The sequence below is a fragment of the Corvus moneduloides genome, chromosome 18 (genome assembly GCF_009650955.1).
Source record: "Corvus moneduloides isolate bCorMon1 chromosome 18, bCorMon1.pri, whole genome shotgun sequence".
NCBI lineage: Eukaryota > Metazoa > Chordata > Aves > Passeriformes > Corvidae > Corvus > Corvus moneduloides.
This window is the reverse complement of record NC_045493.1, coordinates 1-15655: the sequence shown is the minus strand read 5'-3', so window position 1 is coordinate 15655 and position 15655 is coordinate 1.

Here is a 15655-nt window from a genome sequence, read left to right as displayed (position 1 = left end):
CTTGAGAGGTACAGACTTCCCAACTGGCTTAATACAAACCCCCTTTCTTACGTGTACCCCCCCCCCCTCCCATCTCCATTCTTTTCCTTTTTGTCTCTGTTCTTTTTCTCTAAATCCAGGGATTAGCACACTCCTGAGTGATAACAGTCTGTGTCAATTAGTGGAATTCCTGTGGAATCGATGGCTCCTCCCATTGCTTCTTTCACCTCTCAATATCTGGCTTTATCTACCATCAGGCCCACAGTTTGTTTGTAAAGACACCTCCTTCTCATCCTTTGCGAAACTATACAGCAGCTGCTCCCAAAGAAAAAGTTCAAGAACAAAAAGCCAGTAATGGCCTTCATAGTCCCTTTGCCATCTCTATAGACGAAAGACACTATGATTCACACTTTCCTTCCCATATATATATACAGCATCATCACGCTCTCTCAAGGTGGCAGAATCCATTGTTATAGTGAAGGATTTCCAAATGCAATTCGGACAGAGAGATTTGCTAGGTCAGAAAGCATTTGCCGACCATCCTTCTGCCCTGGATTCTTGCAGCGCTGTTGGGGTGGCTCAGCCTGCTCTCGGGCTGAAACCATCAAATGTCAGTCACCAGAAGAGATCACTGCCGTCTAGGTTACCTCCCCCTGGGTGGCTCCCAATGCTAAATTACCTCCCCCTGTTCCAGAAAGTTCTCCCTTTTGTAGTTATTAATTGGTTCCCTGTTATGACTCCTGCCTCCCTGTTTTCCCCATTTGTTCTGAAAAATTGTATCCTCCCCTCTGCTTGTACCCCATTGGTTGTTTTCCCTTTCCCTGCCTTACTCCACCCCCCCATAAAGGGGGCTAGCCCGCGTCTCCTCGGCGCTTTTTGCTGGTCCCTGGTCCCTCCTGCAAATAAACCTGTTGGAACTCACACCAGAAGCCCCTCCCACCTTCTTTGCCTCCAGGCTAACGCGAGCCTGATCATCGGCTGCCGGACGTGCATCCTCTGAGGAGGAGCCAGCGCACGCACCCATCTCACGCTGATTCCACTGAGCCGTCCAGCGAGGACGCTGTGGAGGCCAACGCTGCGTCCCCTCTGCCCGAGGGCACGCCGGGGCTTGTGGTGACGAGCCCCCGGTTGCGTTACAGCGCTGTTGAGCTTTTGACAGGGTACCCTTCCTTCTCAGACCAGGGTAAAAGAGCAGAGGAGGCTGCTGTTCTGCTAAGTTCATTTCATAGTCTCATAGCTTTCTTGAAGGCAGAGTTCGAAGGGGGTTACATGATAAAGCCAAGCAGCAACAGCAACAACAGGCAAAAACACTTTCTTCTTCTTCTATGTGCTCTATATGCTCCATATATTTTTTCTTACAGAAGTGTGGATTATATTTGTTAACTGACCGATAAGATTAACACACAACTCTAGTTTTCCTTTTCTTAACCCATCCTGGTCTAATTCTAACAATTGTAAGTCTTACACAAGTGTTACATAGGTATTACACAGATTTGTGTATACAGTTTCTATCAGTTCTTATTGTTTATGTGAACACTCTATTTTAAAAAAGTGAACAGTATAATTCTATCTATATTTTGTCTAAAGTAAAGATTTCTGTGAAAAGGTAACACTGCTGCAGCAAGAACTGTGTTTAAGGTTTCTGCTACAGCTTTTTAATGTTTAAGGCACTTAGCATATATTCCGACTAAAAGTTTAAAATCTATATTTCTATTTCACTTCGGTGTGGCTTCATGTATCTCAGCTTATCCAAAGGTTTTAATTCAACCCCTGTGCTTTGGCTTCCCTCTGGGCCTGAATCCAGAGGAGCTTTCACTCCAACACAGCACAATCACTTCCATACACCTTCCGTGTGCCCGAGTTGAAGCACCTAGAGCTCACAAGAGAAGAAATTGTGAAGAAAGAAGACATTTGTAAATCAGCCAGTTCTCCAAGCATTATTTAAATTGGGCACAGGATAAAAGGACTACACACCTACCTTCTCACATATATGGACTCCGACAATTTTCAGACGTGTTCTTCATTACCCCCTCTCGTCGGCCAGACTGTGGTGCTCTGTTGAAAGTCTGCCACTTTGAAAGGACTGATGCAGCAAGTGAGTCTCTCTTGGCACATTTGCCTGAGCGGCAGCTAGATGGACAGCTTGGACTCTGTGAATAGGAAAGGATATGATTGCACACAGAGCTGAGGAAGAAGCATGCACAGCACACTGTGGATATGTGCAGCATCCTCGCTGAAGAGCGGCAAAGTTGAATGGTTTGGCAGAAGCAGTGTGCTGGGACTCTTTGCTGCTGGCACAGCGTTCTGCGTGAGAAGTAGATGACAATTCACGTCCGGGAGAAGGAAAGCGCGACGTGTCACACAAGGCGAAGAAGGAAGCCGCAGAGCACGGGGATTGTGCGCGCAGCGTACAGGCAGCAAGAAAGAGTGTGCTTGCCACTCGCTTGTCTGCCGAATTCACGGTAGCAGCCACAAGAGAAAAGTTCAACGCCATCTCCTTGTGCTGCTACCTATTCCTCTTCCAGCCCTCTGTGGAAAACAATTAACATTAGGACCTGAGACCCAGGAAACAGGTTGCTAGATTCAGCAGAGGAAGGAAGGACAGAATGCACAGGTGAGTTCGATGCCTCTTATGTCCAGCAAGATAAAGGAAGGTGCAGTCCAGCACTAGCTTTTACTTCTAGAGTCTGTTTCGATGAGAGCAACAGCTGGACATTGGCGACAGAGCTGCGAGACTGAAAAGCGTGATAACACGTCTGCCTGAGAAAGAAGGTACACTGCTGCAGTCTGTTGTGCTCAGCTTCAAGGCTGCGAAGAGAAGAGGGTGCTCTAAGAACCACTCCTCTTTTGACGAGTCCTTCTGTGTGAGCTCTACCTCTTTGGACTGCAACATTGAAGGTGTAGGAAACAGCTTTTCTGCACGTACTGTGAAAGAGTCCAGCTATGGACATTACTGTTTGATGCAGCAACAGAAATCTCAGCTGCCTCTGATCATAAAGGAGCTTTTGCTGGACTTTTGCAATTCGGTACACGGCACACACATGCCCGGTGTTCTGCAGCTTCCTTCTTCGCCTTTTGTAACTAGTCGCGCATTCCTTCTCCCGGAGGCAAATCATCCTCTACTTCTCACACAGAACACTGTGCAGGCAGCCAAACGCCCCGGCATGCGGCCTCTGCCGAAACACACTGGTGTCATGCACTTTCCTTCACAAGCCTAGGTACCTTGTTATTCTGCCTCTCTTGCATTTGCAAGAAAAACGAAAAGCTTCTTGGCTACGTCTTGCACAGAGAACTATGGCAGGACAAAAACCTCGATCGGAGCTTGCTTGTGCAAACGTATTTACACCACGGTCAGAGGGCAGTTTGCGTTCCTTTACAACCTGCAAAGGGCCTTCAGATCGCGGTGCTCTCTGCGCAGTCCTTCTCAGCTCCAAGTACCACCACGCCCATTTACAGCCTTGCGAGGACCAAAGATCTGAATAGACGTCTCGCACAGAAAAATGTGCCAGGACAAAGACGTGTTCTTCAATCCCCCCTCTCGTGGGCAGATTGAGGTGCTCTGTTGAAAGTGTGCCAATTTGAAAGGACTGATGCAGCAAGTGCGTCTCTCTTGGCACATATGTCTGAGTGGCAGCTAGATAGACAATTTGATCTCGTAAATCTGAAAGAATATGATTGCACACAGAGCTGAGGAAGAAGCATGCAGAGCACACTGTGCATGCGTGCTGTATTTTCGCGGAAGAGCAGCAAACTTGAATGTTTAAGCAGAAGCAGTGCACTGGGGTGCTTTGCTGCCAGCACAGCGTTCTGCGTTAGAAGTAGACGGCGATTCGCCTCTGGGAGAAGGAAAGCGAGACGTGTAACGTTAAGCGAAGAAGGAACCGCAGAGCACGGGGATTGTGCGCGCAGCGTACAGGGGGTAAGAAGAGCGTGCTTGCCACTCACTTGAATGCAGAATTCACGGTAGCAGCCACAAAAGAAAAATTCAAGGCCATTACCTTCTGCTGCTACCTATTCCTCTTCCAGCCCTCTGTGGAAAACAATTGCCTTTAACATTAGGACCTCAGACCCAGAAAAGAGGTCTTGGCCAGCGAAAGGCTAATCCAGCAAGTGCTTCTCTCCTGACGCAGTTCGCTGAGCGAGAGCTGCACGGACAGTTTAGCCTCGGTGAAACAGCAAGAAAATGCTTGTAGTACGTCGAGCTGCGGAACATCCGTGCCCAGCACACTGTGGCTGCGTGCAGTGTTCACGCTGAAGAGCAGCAAAGCTCCAAGCCATCGCTGGGCTTCACTTCTGTCCAGAGCACAGAAGGCGAAGAACCAAGCAGCTGGGCACCGGGCTCATGTACTCCGGGGAGCCAATTTCAAATGTCCGGCCAAGAGCTGCTTCACGAGCAGCTGCAGCTGAGAATGCTCTGGCTGCTTCAGAAAGGAAGGTGCAGCCCTTGCACTCCTGGACACAAGCTGGCCAGAAACAGGTTCTTACACCTTCAATGCTGCAGAGTGCATGCAGCTTGAGCACAGCCAGAAGGAGGCGTCCAGAAAGAAGGCGTTCTTCAAGTACCCCCCTCCTGCAAGTAGCCTTGAAACTGAGCACAACACGCTGCGCCTCGGGGAGCTTCCTTCTCACATAGACGGACCGTCCCCTTCTTCACTCTCGCAGCTCCCTTGCCCACTTGCAGCAGCTGCTGCCAAAGAAGAAGGCTCCAGAAGTCAAAGCCACTGCTGGGCTGCACTTTCCCTTTGCTTCACGTCAAGCACCAGAAACTGTCCGCTGCACTCTCTATTTCCATTCTCTGCCGCAGCTGCCGCTGTCATCTCTGCATCTCCAAGCATCAAGCTGGGCACAATTCTTTCCAGGGAAAGCTGGAAGAGAAATAGGTAGCAGCACAAGGAGCTGCAAGTTGAACTTTCTGTTTTCAAGGGCTAACGTGAATCCGCAAAGAAGCGAGGGACAGCCACGCTTCCTCTTGCAGCCTGTGCCATGCGCACAGCAGCTCGGTGCTCTGCCTTCATTCTTACGCTCTTCGTACCATGTCGTGCTTTCATCCTGCCGGAGTCGAACCATCGTCTACTTGGCGCGCAGAGCACTCTGCCGGCAGCGAAGTGCTCCAGCCGACTGCTTCGGCTGAACCGCGCCTGCCCTATGCACTTTCCCTCGCAGCGACATACACCAGCACGCTCGGTCTTTTTTCGCGTCCAAAGGTCAAGGGAAAGATTCTCAGCTCTGTCTGGCACAGAGAACACCTTTAGGTCGGTCAACGAGCTCACGCAGAGCTTACCCTCGACGCGTGCAAACCTGTATTTGCACCACAGTCCAGTGGGCAGCCCTCTTTCCTTTACAGCCTGCACAGCGCCGGCAGATCGCGGTGAGAGCTCTCTGCACCTGCCTTCCCACTTCCAAGTACCACCGCCAAGCTTTACAGCCTGCAGGGAGCCAAGACGCGGATAGGCGTCTTGCACAGAAGAACGTGCCAGGACGAAAAGATGGTCTTCCTTTCTCCTGCTCCTTGCCCGAATTGTGGTGCTGTGTTGAAAGTCTTGCCCAGCGAAAGGCTAATCCAGCAAGTGCTTCTCTCCTGACGCAGTTCGCTGAGCGAGAGCTGCACGGACAGTTTAGCCTCGGTGAAACAGCAAGAAAATGCTTGTAGTACGTCGAGCTGCGGAACATCCGTGCCCAGCACACTGTGGCTGCGTGCAGTGTTCACGCTGAAGAGCAGCAAAGCTCCAAGCCATGGCTGGGCTTCACTTCTGTCCAGAGCACAGAAGGCGAAGAACCAAGCAGCTGGGCACCGGGCTCATGTACTCCGGGGAGCCAATTTCAAATGTCCGGCCAAGAGCTGCTTCACGAGCAGCTGCAGCTGAGAATGCTCTGGCTGCTTCAGAAAGGAAGGTGCAGCCCTTGCACTCCTGGACACAAGCTGGCCAGAAACAGGTTCTTACACCTTCAATGCTGCAGAGTGCATGCAGCTTGAGCACAGCCAGGAGGAGGCGTCCAGAAAGAAGGCGTTCTTCAAGTACCCCCCTCCTGCAAGTAGCCTTGAAACTGAGCACAACACGCTGCGCCTCGGGGAGCTTCCTTCTCACATAGACGGACCGTCCCCTTCTTCACTCTCGCAGCTCCCTTGCCCACTTGCAGCAGCTGCTGCCAAAGAAGAAGGCTCCAGAAGTCAAAGCCACTGCTGGGCTGCACTTTCCCTTTGCTTCACGTCAAGCACCAGAAACTGTCCGCTGCACTCTCTATTTCCATTCTCTGCCGCAGCTGCCGCTGTCATCTCTGCATCTCCAAGCATCAAGCTGGGCACAATTCTTTCCAGGGAAAGCTGGAAGAGAAATAGGTAGCAGCACAAGGAGCTGCAAGTTGAACTTTCTGTTTTCAAGGGCTAACGTGAATCCGCAAAGAAGCGAGGGACAGCCACGCTTCCTCTTGCAGCCTGTGCCATGCGCACAGCAGCTCGGTGCTCTGCCTTCATTCTTACGCTCTTCGTACCATGTCGTGCTTTCATCCTGCCGGAGTCGAACCATCGTCTACTTGGCGCGCAGAGCACTCTGCCGGCAGCGAAGTGCTCCAGCCGACTGCTTCGGCTGAACCGCGCCTGCCCTATGCACTTTCCCTCGCAGCGACATACACCAGCACGCTCGGTCTTTTTTCTCGTCCAAAGGTCAAGGGAAAGATTCTCAGCTCTGTCTGGCACAGAGAACACCTTTAGGTCGGTCAACGAGCTCACGCAGAGCTTACCCTCGACGCGTGCAAACCTGTATTTGCACCACAGTCCAGTGGGCAGCCCTCTTTCCTTTACAGCCTGCACAGCGCCGGCAGATCGCGGTGAGAGCTCTCTGCACCTGCCTTCCCACTTCCAAGTACCACCGCCAAGCTTTACAGCCTGCAGGGAGCCAAGACGCGGATAGGCGTCTTGCACAGAAGAACGTGCCAGGACGAAAAGATGGTCTTCCTTTCTCCTGCTCCTTGCCCGAATTGTGGTGCTGTGTTGAAAGTCTTGCCCAGCGAAAGGCTAATCCAGCAAGTGCTTCTCTCCTGACGCAGTTCGCTGAGCGAGAGCTGCACGGACAGTTTAGCCTCGGTGAAACAGCAAGAAAATGCTTGTAGTACGTCGAGCTGCGGAACATCCGTGCCCAGCACACTGTGGCTGCGTGCAGTGTTCACGCTGAAGAGCAGCAAAGCTCCAAGCCATGGCTGGGCTTCACTTCTGTCCAGAGCACAGAAGGCGAAGAACCAAGCAGCTGGGCACCGGGCTCATGTACTCCGGGGAGCCAATTTCAAATGTCCGGCCAAGAGCTGCTTCACGAGCAGCTGCAGCTGAGAATGCTCTGGCTGCTTCAGAAAGGAAGGTGCAGCCCTTGCACTCCTGGACACAAGCTGGCCAGAAACAGGTTCTTACACCTTCAATGCTGCAGAGTGCATGCAGCTTGAGCACAGCCAGAAGGAGGCGTCCAGAAAGAAGGCGTTCTTCAAGTACCCCCCTCCTGCAAGTAGCCTTGAAACTGAGCACAACACGCTGCGCCTCGGGGAGCTTCCTTCTCACATAGACGGACCGTCCCCTTCTTCACTCTCGCAGCTCCCTTGCCCACTTGCAGCAGCTGCTGCCAAAGAAGAAGGCTCCAGAAGTCAAAGCCTACTGCTGGGCTGCACTTTCCCTTTGCTTCACGTCAAGCACCAGAAACTGTCCGCTGCACTCTCTATTTCCATTCTCTGCCGCAGCTGCCGCTGTCATCTCTGCATCTCCAAGCATCAAGCTGGGCACAATTCTTTCCAGGGAAAGCTGGAAGAGAAATAGGTAGCAGCACAAGGAGCTGCAAGTTGAACTTTCTGTTTTCAAGGGCTAACGTGAATCCGCAAAGAAGCGAGGGACAGCCACGCTTCCTCTTGCAGCCTGTGCCATGCGCACAGCAGCTCGGTGCTCTGCCTTCATTCTTACGCTCTTCGTACCATGTCGTGCTTTCATCCTGCCGGAGTCGAACCATCGTCTACTTGGCGCGCAGAGCACTCTGCCGGCAGCGAAGTGCTCCAGCCGACTGCTTCGGCTGAACCGCGCCTGCCCTATGCACTTTCCCTCGCAGCGACATACACCAGCACGCTCGGTCTTTTTTCTCGTCCAAAGGTCAAGGGAAAGATTCTCAGCTCTGTCTGGCACAGAGAACACCTTTAGGTCGGTCAACGAGCTCACGCAGAGCTTACCCTCGACGCGTGCAAACCTGTATTTGCACCACAGTCCAGTGGGCAGCCCTCTTTCCTTTACAGCCTGCACAGCGCCGGCAGATCGCGGTGAGAGCTCTCTGCACCTGCCTTCCCACTTCCAAGTACCACCGCCAAGCTTTACAGCCTGCAGGGAGCCAAGACGCGGATAGGCGTCTTGCACAGAAGAACGTGCCAGGACGAAAAGATGGTCTTCCTTTCTCCTGCTCCTTGCCCGAATTGTGGTGCTGTGTTGAAAGTCTTGCCCAGCGAAAGGCTAATCCAGCAAGTGCTTCTCTCCTGACGCAGTTCGCTGAGCGAGAGCTGCACGGACAGTTTAGCCTCGGTGAAACAGCAAGAAAATGCTTGTAGTACGTCGAGCTGCGGAACATCCGTGCCCAGCACACTGTGGCTGCGTGCAGTGTTCACGCTGAAGAGCAGCAAAGCTCCAAGCCATGGCTGGGCTTCACTTCTGTCCAGAGCACAGAAGGCGAAGAACCAAGCAGCTGGGCACCGGGCTCATGTACTCCGGGGAGCCAATTTCAAATGTCCGGCCAAGAGCTGCTTCACGAGCAGCTGCAGCTGAGAATGCTCTGGCTGCTTCAGAAAGGAAGGTGCAGCCCTTGCACTCCTGGACACAAGCTGGCCAGAAACAGGTTCTTACACCTTCAATGCTGCAGAGTGCATGCAGCTTGAGCACAGCCAGAAGGAGGCGTCCAGAAAGAAGGCGTTCTTCAAGTACCCCCCCTCCTGCAAGTAGCCTTGAAACTGAGCACAACACGCTGCGCCTCGGGGAGCTTCCTTCTCACATAGACGGACCGTCCCCTTCTTCACTCTCGCAGCTCCCTTGCCCACTTGCAGCAGCTGCTGCCAAAGAAGAAGGCTCCAGAAGTCAAAGCCACTGCTGGGCTGCACTTTCCCTTTGCTTCACGTCAAGCACCAGAAACTGTCCGCTGCACTCTCTATTTCCATTCTCTGCCGCAGCTGCCGCTGTCATCTCTGCATCTCCAAGCATCAAGCTGGGCACAATTCTTTCCAGGGAAAGCTGGAAGAGAAATAGGTAGCAGCACAAGGAGCTGCAAGTTGAACTTTCTGTTTTCAAGGGCTAACGTGAATCCGCAAAGAAGCGAGGGACAGCCACGCTTCCTCTTGCAGCCTGTGCCATGCGCACAGCAGCTCGGTGCTCTGCCTTCATTCTTACGCTCTTCGTACCATGTCGTGCTTTCATCCTGCCGGAGTCGAACCATCGTCTACTTGGCGCGCAGAGCACTCTGCCGGCAGCGAAGTGCTCCAGCCGACTGCTTCGGCTGAACCGCGCCTGCCCTATGCACTTTCCCTCGCAGCGACATACACCAGCACGCTCGGTCTTTTTTCTCGTCCAAAGGTCAAGGGAAAGATTCTCAGCTCTGTCTGGCACAGAGAACACCTTTAGGTCGGTCAACGAGCTCACGCAGAGCTTACCCTCGACGCGTGCAAACCTGTATTTGCACCACAGTCCAGTGGGCAGCCCTCTTTCCTTTACAGCCTGCACAGCGCCGGCAGATCGCGGTGAGAGCTCTCTGCACCTGCCTTCCCACTTCCAAGTACCACCGCCAAGCTTTACAGCCTGCAGGGAGCCAAGACGCGGATAGGCGTCTTGCACAGAAGAACGTGCCAGGACGAAAAGATGGTCTTCCTTTCTCCTGCTCCTTGCCCGAATTGTGGTGCTGTGTTGAAAGTCTTGCCCAGCGAAAGGCTAATCCAGCAAGTGCTTCTCTCCTGACGCAGTTCGCTGAGCGAGAGCTGCACGGACAGTTTAGCCTCGGTGAAACAGCAAGAAAATGCTTGTAGTACGTCGAGCTGCGGAACATCCGTGCCCAGCACACTGTGGCTGCGTGCAGTGTTCACGCTGAAGAGCAGCAAAGCTCCAAGCCATCGCTGGGCTTCACTTCTGTCCAGAGCACAGAAGGCGAAGAACCAAGCAGCTGGGCACCGGGCTCATGTACTCCGGGGAGCCAATTTCAAATGTCCGGCCAAGAGCTGCTTCACGAGCAGCTGCAGCTGAGAATGCTCTGGCTGCTTCAGAAAGGAAGGTGCAGCCCTTGCACTCCTGGACACAAGCTGGCCAGAAACAGGTTCTTACACCTTCAATGCTGCAGAGTGCATGCAGCTTGAGCACAGCCAGAAGGAGGCGTCCAGAAAGAAGGCGTTCTTCAAGTACCCCCCTCCTGCAAGTAGCCTTGAAACTGAGCACAACACGCTGCGCCTCGGGGAGCTTCCTTCTCACATAGACGGACCGTCCCCTTCTTCACTCTCGCAGCTCCCTTGCCCACTTGCAGCAGCTGCTGCCAAAGAAGAAGGCTCCAGAAGTCAAAGCCACTGCTGGGCTGCACTTTCCCTTTGCTTCACGTCAAGCACCAGAAACTGTCCGCTGCACTCTCTATTTCCATTCTCTGCCGCAGCTGCCGCTGTCATCTCTGCATCTCCAAGCATCAAGCTGGGCACAATTCTTTCCAGGGAAAGCTGGAAGAGAAATAGGTAGCAGCACAAGGAGCTGCAAGTTGAACTTTCTGTTTTCAAGGGCTAACGTGAATCCGCAAAGAAGCGAGGGACAGCCACGCTTCCTCTTGCAGCCTGTGCCATGCGCACAGCAGCTCGGTGCTCTGCCTTCATTCTTACGCTCTTCGTACCATGTCGTGCTTTCATCCTGCCGGAGTCGAACCATCGTCTACTTGGCGCGCAGAGCACTCTGCCGGCAGCGAAGTGCTCCAGCCGACTGCTTCGGCTGAACCGCGCCTGCCCTATGCACTTTCCCTCGCAGCGACATACACCAGCACGCTCGGTCTTTTTTCTCGTCCAAAGGTCAAGGGAAAGATTCTCAGCTCTGTCTGGCACAGAGAACACCTTTAGGTCGGTCAACGAGCTCACGCAGAGCTTACCCTCGACGCGTGCAAACCTGTATTTGCACCACAGTCCAGTGGGCAGCCCTCTTTCCTTTACAGCCTGCACAGCGCCGGCAGATCGCGGTGAGAGCTCTCTGCACCTGCCTTCCCACTTCCAAGTACCACCGCCAAGCTTTACAGCCTGCAGGGAGCCAAGACGCGGATAGGCGTCTTGCACAGAAGAACGTGCCAGGACGAAAAGATGGTCTTCCTTTCTCCTGCTCCTTGCCCGAATTGTGGTGCTGTGTTGAAAGTCTTGCCCAGCGAAAGGCTAATCCAGCAAGTGCTTCTCTCCTGACGCAGTTCGCTGAGCGAGAGCTGCACGGACAGTTTAGCCTCGGTGAAACAGCAAGAAAATGCTTGTAGTACGTCGAGCTGCGGAACATCCGTGCCCAGCACACTGTGGCTGCGTGCAGTGTTCACGCTGAAGAGCAGCAAAGCTCCAAGCCATGGCTGGGCTTCACTTCTGTCCAGAGCACAGAAGGCGAAGAACCAAGCAGCTGGGCACCGGGCTCATGTACTCCGGGGAGCCAATTTCAAATGTCCGGCCAAGAGCTGCTTCACGAGCAGCTGCAGCTGAGAATGCTCTGGCTGCTTCAGAAAGGAAGGTGCAGCCCTTGCACTCCTGGACACAAGCTGGCCAGAAACAGGTTCTTACACCTTCAATGCTGCAGAGTGCATGCAGCTTGAGCACAGCCAGAAGGAGGCGTCCAGAAAGAAGGCGTTCTTCAAGTACCCCCCCTCCTGCAAGTAGCCTTGAAACTGAGCACAACACGCTGCGCCTCGGGGAGCTTCCTTCTCACATAGACGGACCGTCCCCTTCTTCACTCTCGCAGCTCCCTTGCCCACTTGCAGCAGCTGCTGCCAAAGAAGAAGGCTCCAGAAGTCAAAGCCACTGCTGGGCTGCACTTTCCCTTTGCTTCACGTCAAGCACCAGAAACTGTCCGCTGCACTCTCTATTTCCATTCTCTGCCGCAGCTGCCGCTGTCATCTCTGCATCTCCAAGCATCAAGCTGGGCACAATTCTTTCCAGGGAAAGCTGGAAGAGAAATAGGTAGCAGCACAAGGAGCTGCAAGTTGAACTTTCTGTTTTCAAGGGCTAACGTGAATCCGCAAAGAAGCGAGGGACAGCCACGCTTCCTCTTGCAGCCTGTGCCATGCGCACAGCAGCTCGGTGCTCTGCCTTCATTCTTACGCTCTTCGTACCATGTCGTGCTTTCATCCTGCCGGAGTCGAACCATCGTCTACTTGGCGCGCAGAGCACTCTGCCGGCAGCGAAGTGCTCCAGCCGACTGCTTCGGCTGAACCGCGCCTGCCCTATGCACTTTCCCTCGCAGCGACATACACCAGCACGCTCGGTCTTTTTTCGCGTCCAAAGGTCAAGGGAAAGATTCTCAGCTCTGTCTGGCACAGAGAACACCTTTAGGTCGGTCAACGAGCTCACGCAGAGCTTACCCTCGACGCGTGCAAACCTGTATTTGCACCACAGTCCAGTGGGCAGCCCTCTTTCCTTTACAGCCTGCACAGCGCCGGCAGATCGCGGTGAGAGCTCTCTGCACCTGCCTTCCCACTTCCAAGTACCACCGCCAAGCTTTACAGCCTGCAGGGAGCCAAGACGCGGATAGGCGTCTTGCACAGAAGAACGTGCCAGGACGAAAAGATGGTCTTCCTTTCTCCTGCTCCTTGCCCGAATTGTGGTGCTGTGTTGAAAGTCTTGCCCAGCGAAAGGCTAATCCAGCAAGTGCTTCTCTCCTGACGCAGTTCGCTGAGCGAGAGCTGCACGGACAGTTTAGCCTCGGTGAAACAGCAAGAAAATGCTTGTAGTACGTCGAGCTGCGGAACATCCGTGCCCAGCACACTGTGGCTGCGTGCAGTGTTCACGCTGAAGAGCAGCAAAGCTCCAAGCCATCGCTGGGCTTCACTTCTGTCCAGAGCACAGAAGGCGAAGAACCAAGCAGCTGGGCACCGGGCTCATGTACTCCGGGGAGCCAATTTCAAATGTCCGGCCAAGAGCTGCTTCACGAGCAGCTGCAGCTGAGAATGCTCTGGCTGCTTCAGAAAGGAAGGTGCAGCCCTTGCACTCCTGGACACAAGCTGGCCAGAAACAGGTTCTTACACCTTCAATGCTGCAGAGTGCATGCAGCTTGAGCACAGCCAGAAGGAGGCGTCCAGAAAGAAGGCGTTCTTCAAGTACCCCCCTCCTGCAAGTAGCCTTGAAACTGAGCACAACACGCTGCGCCTCGGGGAGCTTCCTTCTCACATAGACGGACCGTCCCCTTCTTCACTCTCGCAGCTCCCTTGCCCACTTGCAGCAGCTGCTGCCAAAGAAGAAGGCTCCAGAAGTCAAAGCCACTGCTGGGCTGCACTTTCCCTTTGCTTCACGTCAAGCACCAGAAACTGTCCGCTGCACTCTCTATTTCCATTCTCTGCCGCAGCTGCCGCTGTCATCTCTGCATCTCCAAGCATCAAGCTGGGCACAATTCTTTCCAGGGAAAGCTGGAAGAGAAATAGGTAGCAGCACAAGGAGCTGCAAGTTGAACTTTCTGTTTTCAAGGGCTAACGTGAATCCGCAAAGAAGCGAGGGACAGCCACGCTTCCTCTTGCAGCCTGTGCCATGCGCACAGCAGCTCGGTGCTCTGCCTTCATTCTTACGCTCTTCGTACCATGTCGTGCTTTCATCCTGCCGGAGTCGAACCATCGTCTACTTGGCGCGCAGAGCACTCTGCCGGCAGCGAAGTGCTCCAGCCGACTGCTTCGGCTGAACCGCGCCTGCCCTATGCACTTTCCCTCGCAGCGACACACACCAGCACGCTCGGTCTTTTTTCTCGTCCAAAGGTCAAGGGAAAGATTCTCAGCTCTGTCTGGCACAGAGAACACCTTTAGGTCGGTCAACGAGCTCACGCAGAGCTTACCCTCGACGCGTGCAAACCTGTATTTGCACCACAGTCCAGTGGGCAGCCCTCTTTCCTTTACAGCCTGCACAGCGCCGGCAGATCGCGGTGAGAGCTCTCTGCACCTGCCTTCCCACTTCCAAGTACCACCGCCAAGCTTTACAGCCTGCAGGGAGCCAAGACGCGGATAGGCGTCTTGCACAGAAGAACGTGCCAGGACGAAAAGATGGTCTTCCTTTCTCCTGCTCCTTGCCCGAATTGTGGTGCTGTGTTGAAAGTCTTGCCCAGCGAAAGGCTAATCCAGCAAGTGCTTCTCTCCTGACGCAGTTCGCTGAGCGAGAGCTGCACGGACAGTTTAGCCTCGGTGAAACAGCAAGAAAATGCTTGTAGTACGTCGAGCTGCGGAACATCCGTGCCCAGCACACTGTGGCTGCGTGCAGTGTTCACGCTGAAGAGCAGCAAAGCTCCAAGCCATCGCTGGGCTTCACTTCTGTCCAGAGCACAGAAGGCGAAGAACCAAGCAGCTGGGCACCGGGCTCATGTACTCCGGGGAGCCAATTTCAAATGTCCGGCCAAGAGCTGCTTCACGAGCAGCTGCAGCTGAGAATGCTCTGGCTGCTTCAGAAAGGAAGGTGCAGCCCTTGCACTCCTGGACACAAGCTGGCCAGAAACAGGTTCTTACACCTTCAATGCTGCAGAGTGCATGCAGCTTGAGCACAGCCAGAAGGAGGCGTCCAGAAAGAAGGCGTTCTTCAAGTACCCCCCTCCTGCAAGTAGCCTTGAAACTGAGCACAACACGCTGCGCCTCGGGGAGCTTCCTTCTCACATAGACGGACCGTCCCCTTCTTCACTCTCGCAGCTCCCTTGCCCACTTGCAGCAGCTGCTGCCAAAGAAGAAGGCTCCAGAAGTCAAAGCCACTGCTGGGCTGCACTTTCCCTTTGCTTCACGTCAAGCACCAGAAACTGTCCGCTGCACTCTCTATTTCCATTCTCTGCCGCAGCTGCCGCTGTCATCTCTGCATCTCCAAGCATCAAGCTGGGCACAATTCTTTCCAGGGAAAGCTGGAAGAGAAATAGGTAGCAGCACAAGTAGCTGCAAGCTTGAACTTTCTGTTTTCAAGTGCTAACGTGAATCCGCAAAGAAGCGAGGGACAGCCACGCTTCCTCTTGCAGCCTGTGCCATGCGCACAGCAGCTCGGTGCTCTGCCTTCATTCTTATGCCTCTTCGTACCATGTCGTGCTTTCATTCTGCCGGAGTCGAACCGTCGTCTACTTGGCGCACAGAGCACTCTGCCGGCAGCGAAATGCTCCAGCCGACTGCTTCTGCCGAACCACGCCTGGAATATGCACTTTCCCTCGCAGCGACAGACACCAGCCGTACTCGGTCTTTCTTCTCGTCCAAATGTAAAGGGAAAGATTCTCAGCTATGTCTCGCACAGAGAACAGTTGTAGGTCAACAAGCTCACGCAGAGCTTACCCTCGACGCGTGCAAACCTGTATTTGCACCACAGTCCAGTGGCAGCCCTCTTTCCTTTACAGCCTGCACAGCGCCGGCAGACCGCGGGGCACTCTGCACCTGTCTTCCCACTTCCAAGTACCACCGCGAACCTTACAGCCTTGCAGGGAGCGAAGAGGCGGATAGGCGTGTCGCCCAGAAGAACGTGCCAGGAC